This window comes from Castor canadensis, chromosome 12 (genome assembly GCF_047511655.1).
Source record: "Castor canadensis chromosome 12, mCasCan1.hap1v2, whole genome shotgun sequence".
In the NCBI taxonomy this organism is placed as follows: Eukaryota; Metazoa; Chordata; class Mammalia; order Rodentia; family Castoridae; genus Castor; species Castor canadensis.
The window spans coordinates 118,292,880-118,320,820 of record NC_133397.1 but is presented as its reverse complement, the minus strand read 5'-3'; positions in this window follow the sequence as shown (position 1 = coordinate 118,320,820).

Here is a 27,941-nt window from a genome sequence, read left to right as displayed (position 1 = left end):
TAAGTAATCTGGGGAAGTTTTAATCCTATTCTGATTAACCTAAAATTGCAATAAAACCATTATCATCAAAAAAGTCATTATCATCACCATGTGAGTTTTTTGCTGCCAGAATGAGATGTCTTTGATAAGAGGTTATTGTCTCCAGCATGTCTTTGTCACCAACTCTCAACAAACTCCTTCTACTTACATCAACATTGATGTAGAAAGGCCAAAAGTCATACTCCACCCTTCTCTTTGGATTTGTTATCAGTTACGTTTATCCCTCAGAATCCTGTCTACACCTAGAAAAAATACATAACAAAATTATCATATTACGCGTGACTACATGTGAATACATGCAACTTTTCTTCAAAACATGAGCGGCCTAAGACATATACTTTTCATGTTTCTGCTTCCCTTCATTAGTCATGTTCACCTTGGAGGATCTATCTTTGTTCTAAATGCTATCCTTTCTTTGCCACTATTTCACCATTGATGTGCCTAATTCTCTGTTTTTGCATTCCACATTTAATGCACAATTTACAGTTTAGGTCATAGTTCATACATCATTTCCTTTGGTCTTTCACACTCACAAAGTACTCCAGTGCTACTTTCTTCTGATTTTCTCACTTATTCCATAGAGTTTTAGAAACATGAACTAAGAATAAGAATAGGTAATTATATTTTGTCCTTGAGAAACAGATTTTATATTATTAGATATATTAATATTTCATGGAAGTATTTAAATATGATTTTATAATATTTGTTTAAGCAGTATAAAAAAGCAAACCAATTTGACTATTGTGGCAGGGTAATATTTCTTTAGAAAATGAATTTCTGTTTTGCTTTGTTTTTCCAGGGATACAAAATGATTATGAATTATATCTATGTTAGATTTATTTCTTTAACTGCCTCTGTCCTCTCCAAACCTGTGGTAAGCAGGATTCTATTGAAAAATACCCATTTGCACACAACATTTTCCCATTCTCAGTATTTTTATTTATGTATAAAATATTTTCTCTTATTTTGTCTCTCTTGTCAGCTGCAAAGGAATATGTCTGAACTTTTCCTTAAGTGACAGCCTTTCAAATGACCTCTGGTTTTCAAATGCTGTGACCACTTGTAAAGACAGACCCTTTCTCACCTCTAACTTTCTCACAGTGTGGGTCCTATTACCTTACATTCATGCTGTTGAGTAGTATGTGGTTTTGAGTGTGTGAGGTTGTGGGTGCATGTGTACACATGCAGACATGTGTAATCTTGTGCAAGAGGAGACTTTCACATTGCATGACTATTATTTGCAAAGAGCTAAGTCACATAAAGTTAATAGCCATTGCCATCTTGAAAGATTAATTTGATTTCATGGCTATCACCCTCATAAAAGCTCAAATTTACTTTAGGTTTTAAGAAAGTAACTGTAACAATTACATGTCTTTTGAGTGCCCTTACATTTGAAGATTATCAAAGTTTTAATATTTGACTTTCTCTCATAGCAATCTAGATATGATTTCATGACCATTTTATCCCACCAGGTCCATCCACAAGCTTAAAATAGCATTTATGGTGTTGACTCACAAACCAATACCTTCAAACTACACTACTGAATGCCACAAAATGAATCCTAATTTTTCAATAAAGACAGCATGCTATGATTTTATCTTAAAAATCTTTTATATTTTAACTCATTTAGCCCTCAAGGGAAATGTATGAAGGAAGCATTTTTGAATTACCACTATAGGGAGAAATCGGGGCACATATGTTATATGTATAAAACCTGCTAAAATTATGATTCCTTTAAAATTTGTACTAAACTTGAAATGTTTTATAGACAGTGCAGCAAATCAAAGAAGGACTTAAATAATTATCTCTAATACAATAGAATTTGGGGTAAGTGTCTATAAAATACACTCTGTTCCAATGTTATATCTTATTAGTAAACTTATTCTGTCAATGTATTACTTGGGTAATCTAAATGATAGCAAAACTTTGAAGCAAAGATATTTCCACAATCAAAGTTATAAAACTTATATGAATTTCAGGCTTAATTTATTTAACATGTGTCAGAGGAGGAAAATTAAGGTAGCAATTGTGATATTTAATTTCTCCACCAAGACAGCACTGCTGTTACTTCTTGTCCACTTTCACTCTATTCTAATCCTTATTCTTATGTTTGCATAACCTATGTAGATAAGAGCATATATAAATGTGTGCATTATATTTAATGCTGGCACAGTATTCAATGGTGAAGATACATTCTAATAAACTTAATTTTTAGATTTAGGCTCATATCAATTAACTTTTGATTTATTATTTTGCATGGGTAAATGAATATGTCAGATGGTTTTTGCTGATCCAGACATTGATAGGTTCAACTTGGGTAGCTTAGACCTGATGTTTGGTTTAGACTGAATAATGTAGATTAACTTTGCTCAGAGAATGAAATCTTCCATCTGTAGTCTCCAATTCTTCAGAAGACAAGCAGGGCTTATTCTCATGGTGGTGACCAAAATCCACAAGGGAGAGACAGTCATCTCAAGAAGGTGATATTTGTTTTGTTTTGGATTTTGGTGGTTACATAAAATTTGTACATATTTATGAGGTACAATGTGATGTCTACATTCATGTATACACTGAATTGTAATCAACTCAGGCAATTAACATACTCATCTCCTTAAACTTCAGATCTCAAATCCGTATTTGACATTTACTGGTTTCTAATCATTAGTGCATATATATATATACTAATACATATGTGTGTGTGTGTGTGTGTGTGTGTGTGTATCCAGGAGTGGGTTTGTTGGGTCATATTTGTGGTTTTATTTGAAGTTTTTGAGAAATTATCATGCTTTTTCCTATATGATCTATATTAATGTGCATTCCCACTAACAGTATACAGGAATTCCCTCCTCTCCATGCCTTTGCAATATGTTCTTTTCTATCTCCTTCAAAATAACCCTTCTAATAGATGTGAATAATAGATGTGATAATTAGATTTTTGATTGATTTGCATTTAAATTGTGAATAATGATACTAAGCATTTTTCATATACCTATCAGCCATTTCTGTGTGTTCTTTGGGGTATATTTATTGAGATTTTAACCCATTTCTAAACTGGATTGTTTATTCTTTACTTTGATTTTTTTGAGTTTCTTTTATATTTTGGCTATCAGCCCCTTAGGAGTGATGTGCAAAGACTTCCAGAATATTTGTAGATTCTGTATTCATGCTGTTGATTGTTTCCTTTATTGTACAAAGCTTTCTAGTTTAGTGAAATTGTATTTGTCTATTTCTTACATTTCGTTCACTGTGACTTTGGGATATCATCCAAATATTATTGCTTAGATTAATATCAGTATTTTTTGGTATTTTTCCCAATGATTTTATAGTTTTAGATCTTTTGAATAGGTCTTAATTTCTTCTGAGTAGACTTTTATGTGGGATCAGGATCCAGTTTCACTATATATGAATACATATATCCAGTTTTGTCATAATTTGTTGTGAAGATAATATTTTCTTCATTGTGTTTTCTTGGCATATTTATTGAAAATCAACTATTCAAATAAGCCAAAAACAAAAAGCAACATTACCTTTTCTCCTTTATATGTGGAATCTAAGAAAGTTAAACTGATGGTAATAGCCAGTAAAATGATAGTAACCAGGGTCTGGGTGAGGGGCCAGGGTTGAAGATGTGTTTACCATGTGTACAACATTTTAGTTAGACAGAATGAATGAATTCATGAGATTTTTTATACAACATGCTGATGACAGTCAATAACAAAATATTGTATTTTGTCAATTTTTAAGATTTTAAGTGTTTTCATAACAATAAATGAGAGACATTTGATGTAATACATATAGTGAATATCTTTACTTAGTAATCCCACGTATATTCCTATATGTAAACATCAGGTGTACAAGAGAGTACAGTGGCCCATCAGAACCCATGGAGGTTTACTTTCATGACTCTCTAGACATTGGAAAATATTCAGACACTCAAGTCCTTAAGGAAAATTATGTATTTTCATACACCTTTTGATATATTTTAAATCATCTCTGTATTACCCATAACACCTAACATATTGTAAATGCAATGTAGATAGTTGTTATATAGTTTAGGAACTAATGACAAGGGAAAAAGTGTTTACATATTCAGTGTAAATGTAAATTGTCCCAAATATTTTCCATTTAGAGTTGGTTGATTTCATGAACGTGAATCTCAACAATACAGGGTCGGGGGACAGTCTACATATTTCTGTTAATAAGAAAAAATTAATTAGCAAACAAAAGAAAAAGAGAGTATTATTTGACTATAAAAGTTTGAAATTATTTCTGGTCTGTTCTTTTCCAGTGGTTACATGTATGTTTTTATGTCAGTCTGTGCTGTTTGGTTGATGATAGAATTGTTGTATATTTTGAAGTCAGGCAGTGTGATGCATGAAGCTTTGTTTTTTTCTTGCTCAGGACTGCTCTTGCTATTTGGTCTTTAGTGATTCCATATGAATTTCATTTTTTCTATTTTTTTCTTTTTAATTATAATAATATTGTACTGGGGTACATTATGACATTTACAAAACTTCTTACAATGTATCATAAGTGAATACTCCCCCTCCATCATTCTCCTCTTTCTCCCCTCTCTCCCTATTCCTGGAAAAGTTTCAACAGGTCTCATTTTCCCAATTTCATTTATAAGTACATATAATTTTCACTGCATTCAATATGAATTTTAATTTTTTTCCAATTTTATGCAAAATGTCTGTGAAATTTTGATAAGAATTGTATTCAATTCATAGATTACTTTGGATAGTGTTGATACTAAAATATGAATTTTAATAATTCATTGAACAAGTTTCATTCCATGTATTTTTGTTTTCTTGATTTTTGAAAATTCTTCAGTTTTCACTGTACAGGCATTTCATCTCTTTGGTTGATTTATTCCTAAGTATTTTATTTATTCATATTCTGGAAGCTATGGCAAATGGAATATGTTTTCTACTTTCATTCTGGAGAGGTAGCCGTCAATGTGTGAAAAGAATACTGGTTATTGTATATTTAGCTTACAGTCTGAAGCTCCACTGAATTTTACTTTTATTTTTATTATTAGCATATAATAGTCACACACAGGAGGATACATTGTGATATTAATATATATGCTTATAATCTATCTTAGTTAGATTTACTCCCTCCATCATTCTCCCTATTTCCTCATCCCCCCTATTTCCTCATCCCCACTCTTAGAATGATTTCATCATTTTATTTTCATAAATGAATACAAAATACATCCACCACATTCACTCTCATTTACCCTTTCTTTATTCCCTTCTCTTTCCCACTGGTACCCAGCTCTGGAAAAGACCTATCCCATCCCCTTCCCTTGTCCTTTTTTATTTCTCTAACGTGTATATTGACAGTCCAAGGAAGTTTTACCTTGGCATTTCTGATGTGTATTTGTCATGCTTTAATCAGATTTACTCTCCCATTACTTATTCATTCTCTATCACCATGCTCCCCTAATATTCAACAGCTTACATCACTATATTACATTCATTATACTGCATTATAATATAATATACATTGAACTATATATTATATATTTATATATTATATTGCATATTCTTGTATAGAAGGCATATTTCAATATTTTTCATTCTCTAACATTTTCTTTCACTCTCTTGCCCACCATAATCCCTTCAGAAAGACCCACTAATAAAATCTTATTTTCTCTTTTATATATATATATATATATATATATATATATATATACACATATACACATTAATGCGTGAAAATACTACTTATGTACACAGTATTTATCTATATATATGTATGATCATACTTACATTTAGCTTATAGGTCTAGCTTCCACATGAGAGCAAACATGCATCCTTTAACTTTTTGATCCTGGCTTACTTCTCTTAACATGATGTTCTCCAGCTCCATTCATGTTCCTGCAAACAACATAATTTCATTTTTTTATGGCTGAATAAAACTCTACTATGTATACATACCACATTTTCTTCATCCATTCATAAGATGTGGCCACCTGGACTGTTTCCAAAGTTTGGCTATTGTGAATAGTGATGCAATAAACATGGGTGTACAAGTGGATCTATCGTATCTTAAAGCACATTCCTTTGGGTATATGCCCAGAAGTGTCACTGCTGGATAGTATGATAGTTCTATTTTAGTTTTTGAAAGACATCTATACTGCTTTCATATCAATTGCACTAATTTACTCTCCCACCAACAGTGTAGAAGTATTCCCTTTTCCCCACACTCTCACCAACAATTGTTGTTGTTTGTGTTATTGATGAAAGTCATTTTGACTGGGGTCAGATGGAATCTTAACGTCATTTTGATTTGCCTTTTCTGTATGGCCAAGAAAGTTATACATTTCTTCATAGAGTTAGTGGTCATTTGTACATCTTCTTTTAAAAATTGTCTATTCAGTACATTTGCCCATTGATTCAGTTGATTATTGATCTTTGAGGGCTTAGTTTTTTGAGCTCCCTATATATTCTGGTTATTAATTCTTTGTCATATGTATAGCTGGCATAGATTTTCTCCATTCTGCAAGCTTCCTCTTCAATCTAGTGATTATTTCTTTTGCCTTGCAGAAACATTTTAGTTTCATAAAGTTCCATTTGTCAATCCTTTCTCTGAATTGCTGAGCTATTGGAGTTCTATTAATGAAGCTATTACCTATGACTATGTGTGTTCCCTGCTTTTTTCTGAACTAATTTCACTATTTTGGATCTCTGATTCACTTTGAGTTGTTGCTGTACAAGGTGAGAGACTGGGATCTAGTTTCTGCAGGTGGAGGTCCAGTTTTCCTAGTACCAATTGTTTAAGTGGCTATTTTAGGCTCTGTTTCTGTAAATCAAATGGCTGGAGCTGTGTGGGTTTCTGTCAGCGTCTTCTATTCTATTCCATTGGTTTTCATGTCTGCTTTTGTGACAGTATCATGCTGTTTTATTACTATTCTAAGTCTTTTCTCCTTTCATTTGAACTTTAGGATTCACATTTCTATCTCAATGAAGAATGTCATTGGAATTTTGATAAGGGTTGCATTGACCATGCAGAATGCTTTCAGTATTATAGCCATTTTCACGATATTGATACTGATGATCCATGTAGATTGCTTTCAGTATTACAGCCATTTTCACAATGTTGATATTGATGATCAATGAGCATGGGATGTCCTTCTGTCTTGTAATGTCTGCATTGATTTCTTTCTTTAGCGATTTATAATTATCATTTTACAGTTTGGTCACCTCACTTGTTAGTTTATTCCTAAGTGTTATATTTATTTCTTTGTAAGCTATGGTAAATGGAATTGTTTCCTGATTTTATTTTAGAGAACACATTGTTATTGTGTGAGAACACAGTACTAACTTTGTATTTTAAGCTTATGGTCTATGACTAATGAATTTGTTTCTTTTTTGTTCTATTTTTGTTAGAGTCCTTAAGATTTTATGTTAATAATATCATGCCACCTGAAAGTGGAGAAGATTTAGGTTTTTTTCTCTCTCATTTATAACCTCTTTGTTTATTTTTCTTGCTTAATTATTCTGGCAATTGCTTCCAATTCCATGCTAAACAGAGGAATAAATTCCTTGAACCATCTAACCTATGAAAACTGAATCATGACAACAAGAAAATATGAACAGATCAAAAATGAGTAAAGAAATCAAATCAGTAATCAAATGTTTTCCATTGAGGAAAAGTCCAGGATTGAAACAATAACCTCACTGATGAATTTTACTAAAAAATTAAAGAACTCATAATTGTCTTTGTCAATTTCCAAAAAAATTAAAGAGAATACTTTCAAACATTACCCTGCAAATAAAGCCAATAAAAGATACTTCAAAATAAGAAAATTACAGGCTTGTGTACTTGAGGAACATGCACACAGACATCCTCAATAAATATTAGGCAGCCATATTGTACAGAACATGTATAGTACCACTTGCTACGATAAGGTGAGATCTATATTTGTTAAGCAAGGATGGTTCAACACACACAAATCAACAAATATGATACACATTAACAGGATAAAGGACAAAAAATGTAAGATCATATCATTATAATAAAACCTTTGACAAAATTTAACATTATTCATGATAAAATCATTCAAACAAAGGTTAGATGGAACACATAACAAGTGCCTTTTATTACAAGCCCACAGCTTACACAATGCTTGATAAAAGTTGGAATTTTTTTTTAGATCAGGAAAAGTATAAAATATTTTATATCATAATTTGACAAAGTAATTTTATTCTTCACCTTAGAAAATTTAGTGGTAAAGATATTTTGTATTTGGAGTTTTTCAAAACACATATGACAATTGATTACCAATATAGGATGAAACTGAAACATAAACAAATAATAAAAATAAAACAATGTTGCCTGGTCTGAACCTTAAAATATTAAGATGTTCAAAAGTACTGCAAATAAGATGAGATTTTTTTTCAAACCATGGCCACAGGATACTGAAACACTACTCAGAAACGTTAAGAACCAATGATGTGTGAAATGTTGACATTTTCAGTATTTTGTTTCACACTGTTACACTGTTGGAAAATGATTGCCTTCTGGACAAAATTCCTTTCACTTTATGTCAAACTTGAAAAATTTAATTACAACAGGATATGTTGTCCTTACAAAGTATATACAACTGCCTATCAGGCTATCAACTCATCTGGTCTTAATAATACATTTATTCTACCTTACCAATACATTTAATAGCTTTTAATATTTTCTGGTAGACTATAAGAAAACGTGTCCTTAGGAGCCTGAATAAATAAAATGATTTAACATTCCCAACTTGATATGTATAACCTTTGCTTTTTGTCAATGAATCTGCTTCTAGAGTATTGACTGAATCTTTGACCTATATATAATGTGTGCTTCATCATTATGTTATACATAAGCAATATATATGATAGACACACATATTCCTGTGGCAGTATAAAAACTATTTTCATTATCACATATTAGTTTTAGAAAGTAAGGGATTACATTGTGATATTTCCATTCATACCTATAATGTACTTTTATTATATTCAGTCCCTTAATTGCTCTTTCTTATTTTCCTCAAGGTTTTAATGAATATTTAATATCTAACATTAATTAAATTTAAAAAAAAAGATTCCTATCAAATTAAGTTGATGCTTCTGAAATTCCTTTCTTACTTATCAAATAATAAACAACCAGTCTAGATGCTGATGGCTCACACCTGTAATACTTGCTACTGGCTACTTGGGAGGCTGAGACCTGGAGAATCACAGTTCCAAGTCAGCCTGGACAAAAAAGTTCAGGAGAAACCTAAAAAAAGAAAATACATGTGGGAGTAGAGGCACTCACCTGTTAGTTATCTCAGTGATAGCAGGCAGCTCATGTAGGTTGACCAGCCTGTGCAAAAAAAGGAGACCCTAACCCCAAATTCACCAGATCAAAAAGGGCTGGAGGCATGGATGAAATTGGAAAGTGCCCACTCATGAGTTCAAAACTCAGGACCCCTCCCCCCAAAATAATAATTCTCACAAGGAGGTGATTCTAAAACAAGTACTAGAATATACCATAATGACATAAAGGATTACTCCCTCTAGAGGAAGTCTTAGTAACCTTTCTCCTACAGGCATACACTAAAAAGAATCCCGTAATGTTTTTGCCTCATAAGGTTGTAGTGCCTGTTGCATGCACATTACAGGGTACATTAATGAAACTTCTTTTACCATTTAATTATTTCCATTTCTTCATATGTTTTCATATATTTCTTATTATCTCAAACTATCAATATTTAATCAAAAAAGAGCATCAATTTAGCTTATGTTACTCATCGTAACTCAATCTTTTATTGGGAAAGTTCTCATTCTGAGTGCAGAAATACAAGAGGGTTGTCTATGTCTTAATGTGCCCTGATTTCTCCATTTTTGATGGATTTGAATGTATTTTATTTCTATTGTGATAGAAAACCCAAGTTACTCTTCTTGACTTATTCAAAAAATATTGAGTTTTTGGTATTACTGGAGACTTACTTTTGTTCCATACAACCAAAATATCACCCCATGCAATTTAAAAGAAAACAAAACACAGTAGACCATGCTTCCAAGAACTATTAGTGCTTCCTAAACTGAAAAAAAATGAGCAACTATTATATTAAACATGTTGGTAAGTTTTAAGAGAAAATGTTATGTCCATCAGCCATGCTATTAGGAAATTATTAATTTAATAGTCTCCCATAATTCCGTAATTTAGATCATCCAATTAATGTAGCCATATGTAAGATATTAGCAGGTTCCAAGAGATGATAAATGGAAATGCTTACATTAACATTTCAATTAAATAAATAAATAAATATATACATCACTTTGAACACAATAAAAATATAATACACAATTATAGAATACATTATAATATGTAAGGTACTTTGTGTATTATAATTAAAATGAGAGAAGGTAATTGTTTATCTTTAATGATCTTACAAAAATACACTGGCATTCACATCAGCAGCTTCCATAAATATGCCTAACATATTGTTTCGTTGATTCCATCTCTTTCATGGATAAAAATCATGGTTTTAACTTCACAAATATTAACAAATATTAGAATATATTATACTTAATGTACTAAGTTTACTAGTATACCTAAAACAAACAGATCCTGTATATTTTATGCTATGTAGTTATCACTGACCTCTTTTTATGATTCTTTCACATAGAGAATCCATATAGAGGCATATTTGATTCATACTTCAGATCCTTCTTTTTCTGGATAAAAAAAGAATGATGACTTAAAATCAAACCCTTGTTTCTATATAAAGAATAAATTTATATTCAACTTTAGGAAAGGGAGAATTTAGGAGAAAGGTAGTGCTTTGAAACAAAAATCATACAAGATTATGTATGTGTGTGCATTTGTGTGTATGTGTGTGCATGTGTGTATATATGTACATGTATTTATTTATATACACATACAGAGAGAAAGAGAGATTTTTATGGTAATTAGATTAGATAACCTTTAGGCCCAGCTGTTCTACCATTTGTCATCTACTTTCTGAAGAACTAGGAAAGACAGTTTGTAATTTAGTTCAACTTTAATGGGCTAAGAACCAGAGGAGCTAATGGTAGGAAGTTCCAGGTTACAGGCGCCTGAGAAACAGCAACTTTGACATTCAAGAGTAAAGGGAGATGAATGTATCAGTTAATAAAAGGGAGAGGAAATTTCTCTCTCCTCCCTGTTTTTGTTCTGAAATATTCTAAATAGATTGAATGATGCCTGCCAACACTGGTAAGGGTGAATATTTATTACAGTTTATTGACTAACATCTTCTGGAGACATTTTCACAGAGAAACTCTTTAAGTAATAATATTGTATATGATATATTTTCTCTGGTTTGTTTTAATGTTTTTACCCATTCAAAAGATATGATTTATAAATATTTTCACAGATAAATATATACTACATAAAGTGAAGAAATTATGAGCCAATTTTTAGACTCTATCATTTATCTAAAGAGAAGACTATATATGAATAATGGTAGTTTCTGTTGTCAGAGGCAATGGATATACAACATTGAATACAGGTTTTAAACATTATTGCTGATATTTGAATGGAATTTCACTACATGCAAATCTGTGGTTTAATAGATTCAAGTTGTATCAAAAATCTTTTTTATAATTCCAACTATAATCCAACAAGACTAAATAATTCTATTTGATATCAACATTGACCAAAACTTTTGCAATAGTTATAAAAATTTAGAATACCTTTCCATAAGAATATACTAAACAATAAATATTCATTCATACAGTGTTGCCACATGCTCTCTTATACCTGAGTTAGTTATATCATGCCCCCCAACTGCCAGTTCACAAAGCAGTCTTCAAGATATTTTTTTTCTTTTATTATTCATATGTGCATACAAGGCTTGGGTCATTTCTCCCCCATGCCCCCACCACCTCCCTTACCACCCACTCCCCCCCCCGTCTCCCCCCCACCCCCTCAATACCCAGCAGAAACTATTTTGCTATTGTTTCTAATTTTGTTGTAAAGAGAGTATAAGCCAAAATAGGAAGGAACAAGGGTTTTTGTTGGTTGAGATAAGGATAGCTATACAAGGCATTGACTCACATTGATTTCCTGTGCGTGGGTGTTACCTTCTAGGTTAATTCTTTTTGATCTAACCTTTTCTCTAGTTCCTGTTCCACTTTTCCTATTGGCCTCAGTTGCTTATAAGGTATCTGCTTTAGTTTTTCTCCGTTAAGGGCAACAAATGCTAGCTAGTTTTTTAGGTGTCTTGCCTATCTTCATATCTCCCTTGTGTGCTCTCGCTTTTATCATGTGCTCAAAGTCCAATCCCATTGTTGTGTTTGCCCTTGATCTAATGTCCACATATGAGGGAGAACATACGATTTTTGGTCTTTTGGGCCAGGCTAACCTCACTCAGAATGATGTTCTCCAATTCCATCCATTAACCAGCGAATGATAGCATTTCGTTCTTCTTCATGGCTGCATAAAATTCCATTGTGTATAGATACCACATTTTCTTAATCCATTCATCAGTAGTGGGGCATCTTGGCTGTTTCCATAACTTGGCTATTGTGAATAGTGCCACAATAAACATGGGTGTGCAGGTGCCTCTGGAATAACCTGTGTCACAGTCTTTTGGGTATATCCCCAAGAGTGGTATTGCTGGATCAAATGGTAGATCGATGTCTAGCTTTCTAAGTACCTCCAAATATTTTTCCAGAGTGGTTGTACTAGTTTACATTCCCACCAACAGTGTAAGAGGGTTCCTTTTTCCCCACATCCTCGCCAACACCTGTTGTTGGTGGTGTTGCTAATGATGGCTATTCTAACAGGGGTGAGGTGGAATCTTAGCATGGTTTTAATTTGCATTTCCTTTATTGCTAGAGATGGTGAGAATTTTTTCATGTATTTTTTGGCCATTTGAATTTCTTCTTTTGAGAAAGTTCTGTTTAGTTCACGTGCCCATTTCTTTACTGGTTCATTAGTTTGGGGAGAATTTAGTTTTTTAAGTTCCCTATGTATTCTGGTTATCAGTCCTTTGTCTAATGTATGGTTGGCAAATATTTTCTCCCACTCTCTGGGTGTTCTCTTCAGTTTAGAGACCATTTCTTTTGATGAACAGAAGCTTTTTAGTTTTATGAGGTCCCATTTATCTATGCTATCTCTTAGTTGCTGTGCTGCTGAGGTTTCATTGAGAAAGTTCTTACCTATACCTATTAACTCCAGAGTATTTCCTACACTTTCCTGTATCGACTTTAGAGTTTGTGGTCTGATATTAAGATCCTTGATCCATTTTGAGTTAATCTTGGTATAGGGTGATATACATGGATCTAGTTTCAGTTTTTTGCAGAATGCTAACCAGTTTTCCCAGAAGTTTTTGTTGAAGAGGCTGCTATTTCTCAATCATATATTTTTAGCTCCTTTGTCAAAGACAAGTTGGTTATAGTTGTGTGGGTTCATATCTGGGTCCTCTATTCTGTTCCACTGGTCTTCATGTCTGTTTTTGTGCCAGTACCATACTGTTTGTATCATTATTGCTTTGTAATATAGTTTGAAGTCAGGTATTGTGATACCTCCTGCATTGTTCTTTTGACTGAGTATTGCCTTGGCTATTCGTGGCCTCTTATGTTTCCATATAAATTTAACAGTAGATTTTTCAATCTCTTTAATGAATGTCATTGGAATTTTGATGGGAATTGCATTAAACATGTAGATTACTTTTGGGAGTATTGACATTTTTACTATGTTGATTCTACCAATCCATGAGCATGGGAGATCTCTCCACTTCCTATAGTCTTCCTGAATCTCTTTCTTCAGAAGTGTATAGTTTTCCTTGTAGAGGTCTTTCACATCTTTTGTTAGGTTTACACCTAGGTATTTGATTTTTTTTGAGGCTATTGTAAATGGAATTGTTTTCATACATTCTTTTTCAGTTTGCTCATTGTTAGTGTATAGAAATGCTAATGATTTTCTATGTTGATTTTATATCCTGCTACCTTGCTATAGCTATTGATGATGTCTAGAAGCTTCTGAGTAGAGTTTTTTGGGTCTTTAAGTTATAGGATCATGTTGTCTACAAATAGGGATATTTTGACAGTTTCTTTACGTATTTGTATTCCTTTTATTCCTTCTTCTTGCCTAATTGCTCCAGCTAGGAATTCCAGTACTATGTTGAGTAGGAGTGGAGATAGTGGGCATCCTTCTCTGGTTCCTGATTTTAGAGGGAATGGTTTCAGTTTTTCTCTGTTAAGTATAATGCTGGCTGTAGGTTTGTCATATATAGCTTTTATAATGTTGAGGTACTTTCCTTCTATTCCTAGTTTTCTTAGAGTTTTTATCATGAAATGGTGTTGGATGTTACCAAAGGCTTTTTCTGCATCTATTGAGATGATCAAGTGGTTTTTGTCTTTGCTTCTGTTAATGTGGTTTATTATGTTTATTGATTTTCGTATGTTGAACCACCCCTGCATCCCTGGGATGAAACATACTAGGTCATGATGAATAATCTTTTTGATGTGTTGCTGAATTCGGTTTGCCATTACTTTGTTGAGGATTTTTGCATCAATGTTCATTAAGGAGATTGGCCTATAGTTCTCCTTTTTGGAGGTGTCTTTGCCTGGTTTTGGGATAAGTGTAATACAGGCTTCATAAAATGTGTTTGACAGTTTTCCTTCCCTTTCTATTTCGTGGAACAGTTTAAGGAGGGTTGGTATCAGTTCTTCTTTAAAGGTCTGATAGAATTCAGCAGAGAATCCATCAGGTCCTGGACTTTTCTTTTTGGGGAGACTCTTGATTGCTGCTTCAATTTCATTTTGTGTTATAGGTCTATTCAGGTGATTAATTTCCTCTTGGTTCAGTTTTGAATGATCATATGTATCTAGAAATCTGTCTATTTCTTTTAGATTTTCAAATTTATTTGAATATAGGTTCTCAAAGTAGTCTCTGATGATTTCCTGGACTTCCATGGTGTTTGTTGTTATCGCCCCTTTTGCATTCCTGATTCTACTAATTTGGGTTTTTTCTCTCCTCATTTTAGTCAGGTTTGCCAGGGGTCTATCGATCTTGTTTACTTTTTCAAAGAACCAACTTTTTGTTTCATTAATTCTTTGTATGGTTTTTTTGGTTTCTATTTCGTTGATTTCAGCTCTTATTTTTATTATTTCTCTCCTTCTATTTGTTTTGGGATTTGCTTGTTCTTGTTTTTCTAGGAGTTTGAGATGTATCATTAGGTCATTGATTTGGGATCTTTCAGTCTTTTTAATATATGCACTCATGGCTATAAACTTTCCTCTCAGGACTGCCTTAGCTGTGTCCCATAGGTTCTGGTAGATTGTGTTTTCATTTTCATTGACTTCCAGGAACTTTTTAATTTCCTGTTTTAGTTTATCGATGATCCATTTTCATTAAGTAATGAGTTATTTAGTTTCCAGCTGTTTGCATGTTTTTTGTCTTTACTTTTGTTGTTGAATTCTACTTTTACTGCATTGTGATCAGATAGTATGCATGGTATTATTTCTATTTTCTTATATTTGCTGAGGCTTGCTTTGTGCCCTAGCATATGATCTATTTTGGAGAAGGTTCCATGGGCTGCTGAGAAGAATGTATATTGTGTAGAGGTTGGATGAAATGTTCTGTAGACATCTACTAGGTCCATTTGATCTATTGCATATTTTAGATCTTGAATTTCTTTATTGATTTTTTGTTTGGATGACCTATCTTGATGATAATGGGGTGTTAAAGTCTCCCACAACCACTGAGCCAGAGGCTCTCCTGCCCTCCCGGCTTGTTTATTTACAGTCCCGGGAAGGATTCCCTTCCCCCAATCTTCAGCACTCAGGGTGCCCCACCCTCTTTCCAGTGTGTCTTAATTGTTCTTATTGCTTCTTACTCAGTTTCTCTTTTTTTCCCCGAGTGAAGGTCAGTCTGTCCAGGGGGCTATGCTGCTCTGGCCCAGGCTTGTCTGTGGGAGTACCACGGTTCCGCAAAGCTCACCTGGTCCGCGTCTTCCCAAGCCCTCTGGGCGCTGGCCACTGGTGGTCCAGGGGCCCTCATCGTTTCTCTGTTTAATGTGAGGTGGAGATTCTCTGTGCCAGCTGGAGATGTGGAGGTTTCAAAGTTATGCCTTTTCTCAGTAATTTTGTCTGCAAAGTTTGTCTCCAGCGTCTCTCCAAGATTTCACTATAGGAGGCTTGCTTTCTGCTTCCTACCTCTAGCTGCCATCTTGGAATCTCTCTTCAAGATATTTTTTACAATCAAATTCTTATATGCAACATCCAAAATAATAATCATATTTGGAAGGTGAGTAATGTCAAAAATCTTTATTTCATTGAACTTAGAAAATGGTAATTAATTCTGTTCAATAACAGGGAGCATTGAAAATGTAGATTCACACTAGGTCCATGCCTATCACCCTTTGAATCAATTCAAAGTCAATTAAGGAAGTTTATACCAGACCCAAAACCTTGCAGTTAGTATAGGAAATAGCAGGGAATACCCTGGAAACAATAGTTATAGGCAAAGACTTCATCAGTAGAGCTCCAGCAGTCTAGGAACTAAGAGAAAGGATGGACAAATAGGACTAAATGATATTAAAAAGCTTCTGCACAAAAAAAGAAATGGATTCTAAACTGAAGAGACCACCCACAGATTGGGAGAAAATATTCACTGGCTATACATCAGACAAAGGACTGATAATCAGAATATACAGGGAGCTCAAAAAATTAAACACCCCCAAAATTAATGAACCGATAAAGATTTAGGCAACTGAACTAAACAGAACTTTTTCAAAGGAAGAAGTCCAAATGGCCAAAAAAAATATGAAAAAATGCTCACTATCTCTGGCCAAAAAGGAATGCAAATCAGCTCTTCCCCCAGCAAGGTGGGGAACTCAGTTTTGAATACTGCCCTCTGTTCCACGAGATCAGTTCTGGGATCCACCACTTGCTCCACTTTGGGAGGTTGGCTTGTTGCCCCATCCCTGCTCTCAGCTTTGTGCCTCTCCCAACCTCTGCTCTGTGCTAGCAGCTCCTCTGGTACAGTCTCAAGCTTCAGCTCAGGAAGGCCTCAGACCATGATCCAAGTAGCAGGGATTACAGACATGAACCACACCTGACCCTTGATAATTAATTTCAATGATCACAATTAAGGCTTGGTCTAGACCATTCTGAAAATGAACACTGGAGATTATAATTTTAAAGGATTAAGTAATCATACCAGAGCTATTTGTTCTGCCATATTAGTGTCTGGATTATTTTACGAATTTCCTATGTTCTGAATCAATATAGTAAAGGCAAATGGCAAGAATTCAGGAAGCAAATTCTGCTTCTAGGATGGCAAAGTAAGCTTCTCAGATTGTAACTAAGAACTGGACAAGTTTTTAAAAAAATAAAAAACTACATAAAGTTACTAAAAAACAAAAAAAGTCCAGACTTGGAAGAAAGAATGGCTAGATGTTGAGCTTCTTGCTTTTAACCAGGATGCAAGACTCTGGTGTTGTGCAAGGCAGCTCAAGCTCTCTTAGAAAACCACCTTTTTGGATGGAAAAGTGAAAGAACAGAACTTGGAGAAACCATAGTCTTTGGAAACAGGTGGGAGAGAAGTCCCTGAAGGGAGTTAATCAGAGTGGAGTGGGAGGAACATTCCAATCTTCCCACTCTGAACTGAGAACCAAAAAGGAAAGCTTCTACCAATACTCAACAGACGTGGCCATTTCAATAGCAATTACCTCATGTCCTTTGGTTTGGAGTTCTTTCTACTACTCACAATGCCACAGAATATATAGCTGTTGTTTAGACCTGGAAGCTAAACAGGCTAGAATATTATGTAAGATAGAAGCATCATTTGTCTTTGGGTGGATCCCAAACACAATGTTCCTTTCTATACCTGAGAATTGCCGGACACTATCCAACACAAGGTGATCACTCAACACGCCAGATGCATCACTGAGATTCACAGCCCTTATCTTCCTTATTGCTCTTAAGAGGTCATACTTGTAATATTCCACCTTATTCATGGTACTGACAAGCACAGCAACATCTTTGAATGAATAGCCCATTTGAAAGAGACATTTGCAGGTTCCTGCCACATAGGTCACTATTTCATCTTGAGTCAAGTCTTTCTCAACCTTTAAAGTTCCCTGAACACCCCGAACCCATTCAGCTTCAGGCAGCATTTCCAGGGACCCAGGAGGGATGTTGAGTGGAGGATTTATTCTGACTTCCTGCATTACTTCTTTTAGGTAGTTGGCTATTTCATCTGTGTTGCGCACCACTCTGGTAAGCTCTTCTCTTGGATACTGTGCTGAGAGAGCAGGAAGGCCACTATCATCCAAGTGACTGGTCTGAAAGTAGTCCAGAAAGATCCAGAGAATTCCTGGACAATTCTTTTCTTTTTGAGTTATGGCTTTTGCCTTGCCATACCAGTCTCCATTTTCACTGCAGAAATTCTGGGCTTCATCAATGATGATGTGTTGAATTTCTTCAAAGTCCCCTTCCATAAAGGTTTTCCTGGTTACTGCCTGGCAGATCTTATTTCTAGAAAAATGAAAATGACACACTGAGGGTTTCTGTAACTAAATGAAGGGAGAAGTTACTCTATGATGCTTACATGAACACAGCATTGTTGTCACAGATCATTTTACCATGTAATTCTCAAGAATAAAGGTGTCTTAGGAGAAAAAATTAAACCCACATTAAAGAACACATGCAGTCATAATACCCAACTACTTACTTGATCAAGTCCTTCAAAGGCTGGTTTTCACAAATGTAGAAAATCCTTTTGTTTTTATTTTGTTATTTTTGAGTCAGGGTGAGTCTACCTTTGCCCAGGTTGAGCTAGAATTCATGTTCTTCAGGCCTCTGCCTCCCACATATATTACATTTTAAGTATGGGTAACAATGCTGGGACATATTTTTAAATAAGTAATTTCTTCTGTTTTGCATTTTGTATAAGAAACTGTCATTGAAGTAATTGTATAAGGTAAGGTTCAGAACAGCTAGAACTACCTTCCTAAGTAAACATGGTATTTATAAGTAAAATTGTTAGGAGATAAGTGCATTTTCTCTGGGAGGAACTAAAGAAAAATGACATGGAGATTTGGCAAGACTAAGGCAAGTTAATACAAAAGTAGCAACATTATTTGATTGTGGTTGAAAATAAATAATGATTCCACCCTCTCATTTACCAATGGGGAAAGAGTTGGAAGGAGGAAAGATCTGGAATTGTGAAAGACTACAATATGTCCGAACTGCTCCTGTGCAGGTGTAAGATTTCTGCCTCTCTCAATGAAGTTCTATATTGCCATTGATATTAAATCACAGTGGTCTTTTAATAAAAGTTTTATATTAAATTCTCTCTGCTGAGCACTTCTTAAATTATAAAAGCAATAGCTTTATATACTATCTAGATAGATAAGTTCTTTCTTTGTGAAAAGAATGTAAAAATGGCTTTTAGCCATTCTTTCCAGATTAAATCAGAAAAGATTTAAATGTCTATCTTGTCCTACTGGCTGCCTAGTTTATTTTATGGAAGCTCTTAAGTCTCAATCAAATCTGAAGGCTCACATTTCCTAAAACAGACAATAGCCTATATGAGGTACCTAAATGTATTTGCTGCAAGATTGAACAAATGAGGCATTCTTGGTTGTAGAACTAAGAAATGAAAGAGAGGTTTTAAGTAAAAATCTTTCTGTATCCAATTCTTCAAGGGAAAAATCCAAGAAGAAATTAGAGAGGTACTAAAGTTTATTCTTAATGTTTGATCCATCATCAGACATTATTCCTAAAATTGGTGAACTTCTTTCAGAAAATCTAATTTTTTGTACATTTATGATAATTTGAAACTATTGACACCTACCTATATTATTTTTTGCTTCTTGGAGAGGATTGAGGGGAGATACATAGGCTTGAATGCAGGGCCTTCTGTTTACTATGTAGGAGTGCTAATCCATCAAACCATGTAGCTAGCACTATTTCTTAAACACAAGAAATATCACTAATATCATTTGAGAATGATTCACAAATGTCTGATGTTAATCATGCATGAAATTACATTTTGTTTAAAAATGATCTTACAACATCTTAAAGGTAAAAAATCTGCTATATTAAATAAGGAAAATGTTATATATTTTAGGCTATACCCTTTAAAATATACTGGGAAGATACTTAGAAGGCCAGTACAATAAATGCTTTTTAAATTATAAAACTAGATGCAAAAGGAACTTAAGATGTTATTTAAATTTACTTTTCTTTGTTTGCACAAATGCTTACATATTTATGCATTTTCTTATTTTTAACTGTTTCTGTACAATAGTCTTAAAACACTTATTCACAGGGATTACAAGATGGCAGCTAGAGGGAGGAAGCAGAAAGCATGCCTCCTATAGTGAAATCTTGGAGAAATGCTGGAGACGCACCTTGCAGGCAAAACCACCAAGAAGAGGCAAAACTTTGACCCCTCCGCACCTCCAGCTGGCACAGAGAATCTCCACTTCACATTAAACAGATAAATCAGGAGGGCCACCGGGCCATCAGTCACCCATGCCCAGATGGCTTGGGAAGACACGGACAAGGTGAGCTTAGTGGTAGTGCAGTACTCCCACAGACAACCCTGGGCCAGAGCAGCATAGCCCTCTGGACAGACCGACTCCCACCTGGGGAAATAAGAGAAACTGAGTAATAAACAATAAGAACAATAAAGACACATTGCAAAGAGGGTGGGGGACACTGAGCGCCGAAGGGGGGGGAAGGGAAATCCTTCCCAGAACTGTAAATAAACAAGCCGGGCTGGAGCAGGGGTGTGCACCCAGCAAACAGGAGCGAGAAAGCCTATGAGAGTGGCAGAGGGAAGAAAACTCCACAGGACAGGGGGGAAGACCCACTTCCCATGTGAGCTGTAAACAAACACACAGGTCTGAGAAAGCGGGTGCAGTGTCACCTCCCCCAGTGTGCTTGGAAAGGGGAAAACTTGTAGCAGAGGCTCACGCACAGGAGAACTCTGAGTAAACAAAGCCTGCAGGGCCAGGTGAGTGTTAAGCTCACCCCTGAGATCTGCATAAATAATGCCTCCAGCAACAGCAGGCTGACAGCAGTGGGCAGGCAAGCCACACCTGCAGATATCATGACAGAATTGTGTATAGATTCTATTTTTTTCTCTTTCCCTACCTTTGATCAGAAAACAACTGAACTACACCTGCATGCTGAAAAACTTACTGAAACTGTTTTGCATTTGAACTTGGAACACTTTGTGGGTTTTTTTTTTTGTAGTTTTGTCCTACTTTATGTGTCCCTTTGTTGAGACAACTACAGAACAACATCTGAGGCACCATCTCCAGGATTATTAAGACTGAAACTTCATTGCATTGGAACTTGGAGGGTTTTTTTATTTTCTATTTTTCATTTTGTTTTATTTATGTATATATTTCTTTCATTTACTTTTTTGTTTTTATTCTTATCTTTATTCTTTTTATTTTTTATTTTCAATCCTCTCTCTGTCTCTCTAATGCCTGTTCAGCTTACTGTTGATTAGTACACTAATGCTCCTTGTTTATATCTTTGAAACATTTTTGTTTGATTCTTTGTTTTGTTTTATCCTACTTGTCTGTTTATTTCTTTTTCCCTTTTTCTTTAACTTCTTTGCTTTCCCTCTCCTCTCACCCTTCCATTCTAAATATCACCATTGTTATTATTTCAGGCTAGAAAATACTTAATTGCACACAGTACAGGGACAGTAACAACAACAAAGGCAATGACAGGAAGGCAGAAAAAACAGAAAAACAGTCTCCCCACAGCAAAAAATTAGTACAAGAACCAGAGGGAAATGAAAAAAACAGATACTCAGATCCAGACTCCAACAAAATGAACAAAAACTATGCCAAAGAACCCAATGAAGTCCACAAGAATAACTTAAAAGAAGACATACTACAGGTACTCAGTGAGAATTTTATAGAGATGCTATTGGATATGGTCAACCAAAATGTACAGGAGATAATCAAGAAATTCCAAGACAACAAAAATAGAGAATTTGAAAAAGAAGAAGAATTTGAAATAGAAGAATTTGAAAAGAAGAAATAAAGGTAACCGTAGAAGCACTGTATAAACACCAAAGTGAAACAGAAAACACGATTAATAAACACATAAATGAACTCAAAATAGACATTAAAGAGAAAACCACCCAGTATATGGAAAACCTCAGAGAAAAGAAAAAAACAGAACTGCAAAACAAAATGGAAGGTCAGTCCAGCAGAATAGAACAAACAGAAGACAGAATCTCAGAACTTAAAGATGAAATGGTAATTAAAGGAAAAAAAGAAGAACTATTAATTAAACATCTCAAGACCTGTGAAAAGAAAATGCAAGAACTCACTGACTCCATCAAAAGACAAAACTTGAGAATCATGGGCATTGAAGAAGGAGAAAAGGTGCAAGTGAAGGGAAAGCGTAATATATTCAACAAAATAATAACAGAAAATTTCCCAAATCTAGAGAAAGATATTCCCATACAGATGCAAGAGGTCTCCAGGACACCAAACAGACCAGATCAAAATAGAACAACCCCATCATTAAAACAACAAGTTCAGAAACTAGGGAAAGAATACTGAAGGCTGTAAGAGAGAAAAAACAAATAACATACAAAGATAAACCCATCAAAATCACAGCAGACTTCTCAACAGAAACATTGAAAGCAAGAAGAGCATGGGGTGAGATCTTCCAGGCACTGAATGAAAATATCTTCAACCCCAGGATACTCTACCCAGCAAAACTATCATTCAAAATAGATGGAGCAATAAAAGTCTTCCATGATAAGCAGAAACTAAAACAATATGTGACCACAAAGCCACCACTACAAAAGATTCTTCAAGGGATTCTGCACACAGAAAGTGAAACACAACTTAACCATGAAAAGACGAACAGCACCAAACCACAGGAAAAGAAAAAGCAAGACAGTAGAGAGTAACCTCAACTTAGGTACACACAATCAAACCTTCAAACAACTAAGACAACTAAATGACAAGAATCACTACATACCTATCAGTACAAACATTTAAAGTTAACGGACTTAATTCACCCATCAAAAGGCACCATTTGATGAAATGGATTAAAAGGGAAGATCCAACAATTTGTTGCTTACAGGAGACCCATCTCACTGACAGAAATAAGCATAGTCTTAGGATGAAAGGCTGGAAGAAGATCTACCAAGCCAATGGCCGCCAAAACCAGGCAGGAATAGCAATACTTATCTCTGACAAAGTAGACTTCAAGATTACATTGATCAAACAAGATAAAGAAGGACATTCCATAATAATAAAATGGGAAATAGACCAAAAGGAAATAATAATCATCAACCTGTATGCACCCAATGTCAATGCACTCAATTTCATCAAACATACCCTGAAAGACCTAAAACCATATATTAACTCCAATACAGTGGTTGTGGGAGACTTTAACACCCCATTATCATCAATAGATAGGTCATCCAAACAAAAAATCAATAAAGAAATCCAAGATCTAAAATATACAATAGATCAAATGGACTTACTTAATGTCTACAAAACATTTCATCAACTTCTACACAATATACATTCTTCTCAGCAGCCCATGGAACCTTCTCCAAAATTGATTATATCCTAGGGCACAAAGCAAGCCTCAGCATATATGAGAAACTAGAAATTATATAGTGCATACTATCTGATCACAATGCAGTAAAAGTAGAATTCAACAACAAAAGTACAGACAAAAAACATGCAAATAGCTGGAAACTAAATAACTCATTACTTAATGAACAATGGAACATTGATGAAATAAAAGAGGAAATTAAAAAGTTCTGAGAGGAAAGTTTATAGCCATGAGTGCATATATTAAAAACACTGAAGATTCCAAATTAATGACCTAATGATACATCTCAAATTCCTAGAAAAACAAGAACAAGCAAATCCCAAAACAAATAGGAGAGAAATAATAAAAATAAGAGCTGAAAACAATGAAATAGAAACCAAAAAAACCATACAGAGAATTAATGAAACAAAAATTGATTCTTTGAAAAAATAAACAAGATCAACAGACCCCCAGCAAACCTGACTAAAATGAGGAAGGAAAAAACCCAAATTAGTAGAATCAGGAATACCAAAGGGGAGATAACAAACACCATGGAAGTTCAAGAAGTCATCAGAGACTACCTTGAGAATCGATATTCAAATAAATTCAATAATCTTAAAGAAATGGACAGATTTCTAGATACATATGATCATCCAAAACTGAACCAAGAGGGTATTAATCACCTGAATAGATCTATAACACAAAATGAAATTGAAGCAGCAATCAAGAGTCTCCCCAAAAAGAAAAGTCCAGGACCTGATGGATTCTCTGCTGAATTCTATCAGACCTTTAAAGAAGAACTGATTCCAACCCTCCTTAAACTATTCCATGAAATAGAAAGGGAAGGAAAACTGCCAAATTTATTTTATGAAGCCAGTATTACACTTATCCCAAAACCAGGCAAAGACACCTCCAAAAAGGACAACTATAGGCCAATGTCCTTTATGAACATTGATGCAAAAATTCTCAAGAAAATAATGGCAAACCAAATTCAACAACACATCAAAAAGATTATTCACCACGACCAAGTAGGCTTTGTCTCAGGAATGCAGGGGTGGTTCAACATATGAAAATCAATAAACATAATAAACCACATTAACTGAAGCAAAGACAAAAACCACTTGATCATCTCAATAGATGGAGAAAAACCCTTTGATAAGATCCAACACCATTTCATGATAAAAGCTCTAAGAAAACTAGGAATAGAAGGAAAGTACCTCAACATTATAAAAGCTATATAAGACAAACCTGCAGCCAGCATTATACTAAATGGAGAAAAACTGAAACCATTCCCTCTAAAATCAGGAACCAGACAAGGATGACCACTATCTCCATTTCTATTCAACGTAGTACTGGAATTCCTAGCCAGAGCAATTCGGCAAGAAGAAGGAATAAAAGGAATACAAACAGGTAAAGAAACTGTCAAAATATCCTTATTTGCAGACAACATGATTGTATACCTTAAAGACCCAAAAAACTCTACTCAGAAGCTTCTACACATCATCAATAGCTACAGCAAGGTAGCAGGATACAAAATCAACATAGAAAAATCATTAGCATTTCTATACACTAATAATGAGCAAACTGAAAAAGAATGTATGAAAACAATTCCATTTACAATAGCCTCAAAAAAAATCAAATACCTAGGTGTAAACCTAACAAAGGATGTGAATGACCTCTACGAGGAAAACTACAAACTTCTGAAGAAAGAGATTGAGGAAGACTATAGAAAGTGGAGAGATCTCTCATGTTCATGAATTGGTAAAATCAACATAGTAAAAATGTCGATACTCCCAAAAGTAATCTACATGTTTAATGCAATTCCCATCAAAATTCCAATGACATTCATTAGAGATTGAAAAATCTACTGTTAAATTTATATGGAAACACAAGAGGCCACGAATAGCCAAGGCAATACTCAGTCAAAAGAACAATGGTGGAGGTATCATGATACCCAACTTCAAACTATATTACAAAGCAATAATGATAAAAACAGCATGGTACTGGCATTAAAAAAGACATAAAGACCACTGGAACAGAATAGAGGACCCAGATATGAAGCCACACAACTATAACCAACTCTTCTTTGTCAAAGAAGCTACAAATATGCGATGGAGAAATAGCAGCCTCTTCAACAAAAACTGCTGGGAAATCATGTTAGTAGTCTGCAAAAAACTGAAACTAGACCCATGTATATCACCCTATACCAATATTAACTCAAAATGGATCAAGGATCTTAATATCAGACCCCAAACTCTAAAGTTGATACAGGAAAGAGTACGAAATACTCTGGAGTTAGTAGTTATAGGTAAGAACTTTCTCAACAAAATCCCAGCAGCACAGCAACTAAGAGATAGCATAGATAAATGGGACCTCATAAAACTAAAAAGCTTCTGTTCATCAAAAGAAATGTTCTCTAAACTGAAGAGAACACCCACAGAGTGGGAGAAAATATTTGCCAACTATACATCAGACAAAGGACTGATAACCAGAATATATAGGGAACTCAAAAAACTAAATTCTCTCAAAACTAAAGAACCAATAAAGAAATAGACAAGTGAACTAAACAGATTTTTCTCAAAAGAAGAAATTCAAATGGCCAAAAAACACATGAAAAAATGCTCACCATCTCTAGCAATAAAGGAAATGCAAATTAAAACCACATTAAGATTCCACCTCACCCCTGTTGGAATAGCCATCATTAGCAACACCACCACCAACAGGTGTTGGTGAGGATGCAGGGACAAAAGAACCTTCTTACACAGTAGGTGGGAAAGTAAACTAGTACAACCACTCTGGAAAAAAATTTGGAGGCTACTTAAAAAGCTGGACATCGATCTACCATTTGATCCAGCAATACCACTCTTGGGGATATACCCAAAAGACTGTGACACAGGTTACTCCAGAGGCACCTGCACACCCATGTTTATTGTGGCACTATTCACAATAGCCAAGTTATGGAAACAGCCAAGATGCCCCACTACTGACGAATGAATCAAGAAAATGTGGTATCTATACACAATGGAATTTTATGCAGCCATGAAGAAGAATGAAATGTTATCATTTGCTGCTAAATGGATGGAATTGGAGAACATCATTCTGAGTGAGGTTAGCCTGGCCCAAAAGACCAAAAATCGTATGTTCTCCCTCATATGTGGACATTTGATGAAGGGCAAACACAACAAGGGGATTGGACTTTGAGCACATGATAAAAGTGAGAGCACACAAGGAAGGGGTTAAGATAGGTAAGACACCTAAAAAATTAGCTAGCATTTGCTGCCCTTAATGCAGAGAAACTAAAGCAGATACCTGAAAAGCAACTGTGGCCAATAGGAGAAGGTGACCAGGAACTAGAGAAAAGGTTAGATCAAAAAGAATTAACCTAGAAGGTAACACACATGCACAGGAAATTAATGTAAGTCACCTCCCTCTATAGCTAACCTTATCCCAACCCGCAAAAACACTTGTTCCTTCCTATTATTGCATATATTCTCTCTTCAACAAAATTAGAGATAAGGGCAAAATAGTTTCTACCTGGCATTGAGGGGGTGGTGGGGAGAGGGGCAGCAGAGTGGATGGTAAGGGAGGGGGTGGGGGCAGGGGGGAGAAATGACCCAAGCCTTGTATGCACATATGAATAATAAAACAATAAAAAAACACTTATTCACACAGTAAATAATGTACAATTCTAACTTTCAAAACCATTTCCCATATGCACCCAATGTGAGTTGTCTCCTTCTTCACATTATGGTTGAAACTATCCTTTTCTTTAACATGATGTCATTGGAGTCAAAGTTTCCAAACCAAAAGTCAATCTTTATCCTTTGATTTAAAAAATAATATTATTTTAATGATGGATATAATTGTTGGACATAAGAATTTTAAAATAATTGCTACTGAAATTCAGTGCTTGCTAGTTACAAAACAACATTCTAAGCATTTAAAATTTATTTTAATCTATGCATCAGCATATTAAACTCTGCAGTATTTCTGTTATTGCTATTTTGATACATGAGAAGACTTGTGCCTATAACCTCTTATGCAAATTAGTACTATACTGTGAGTTTTTTGTGCCATTCATTTCTTTGTAACACAAAGGTAATACTATTGTTCGGTATATAACTATTGAACATGCACATATTTTTTTCAGGAAACCTCAATGTGATATATTTACTGTATGTTCTATGAGAAGCAATTTATAGTTGAAACTATTCTATTTAATATAAACCACAATTGCCACAATTTTAAGCTGAATTTTTGCCTCTACAGGTAGATTTGTCTCCTAGCATATATTTCCAATTATTAATTCCTTGTCCTGTAGAATAAATTTATATTTGCAAC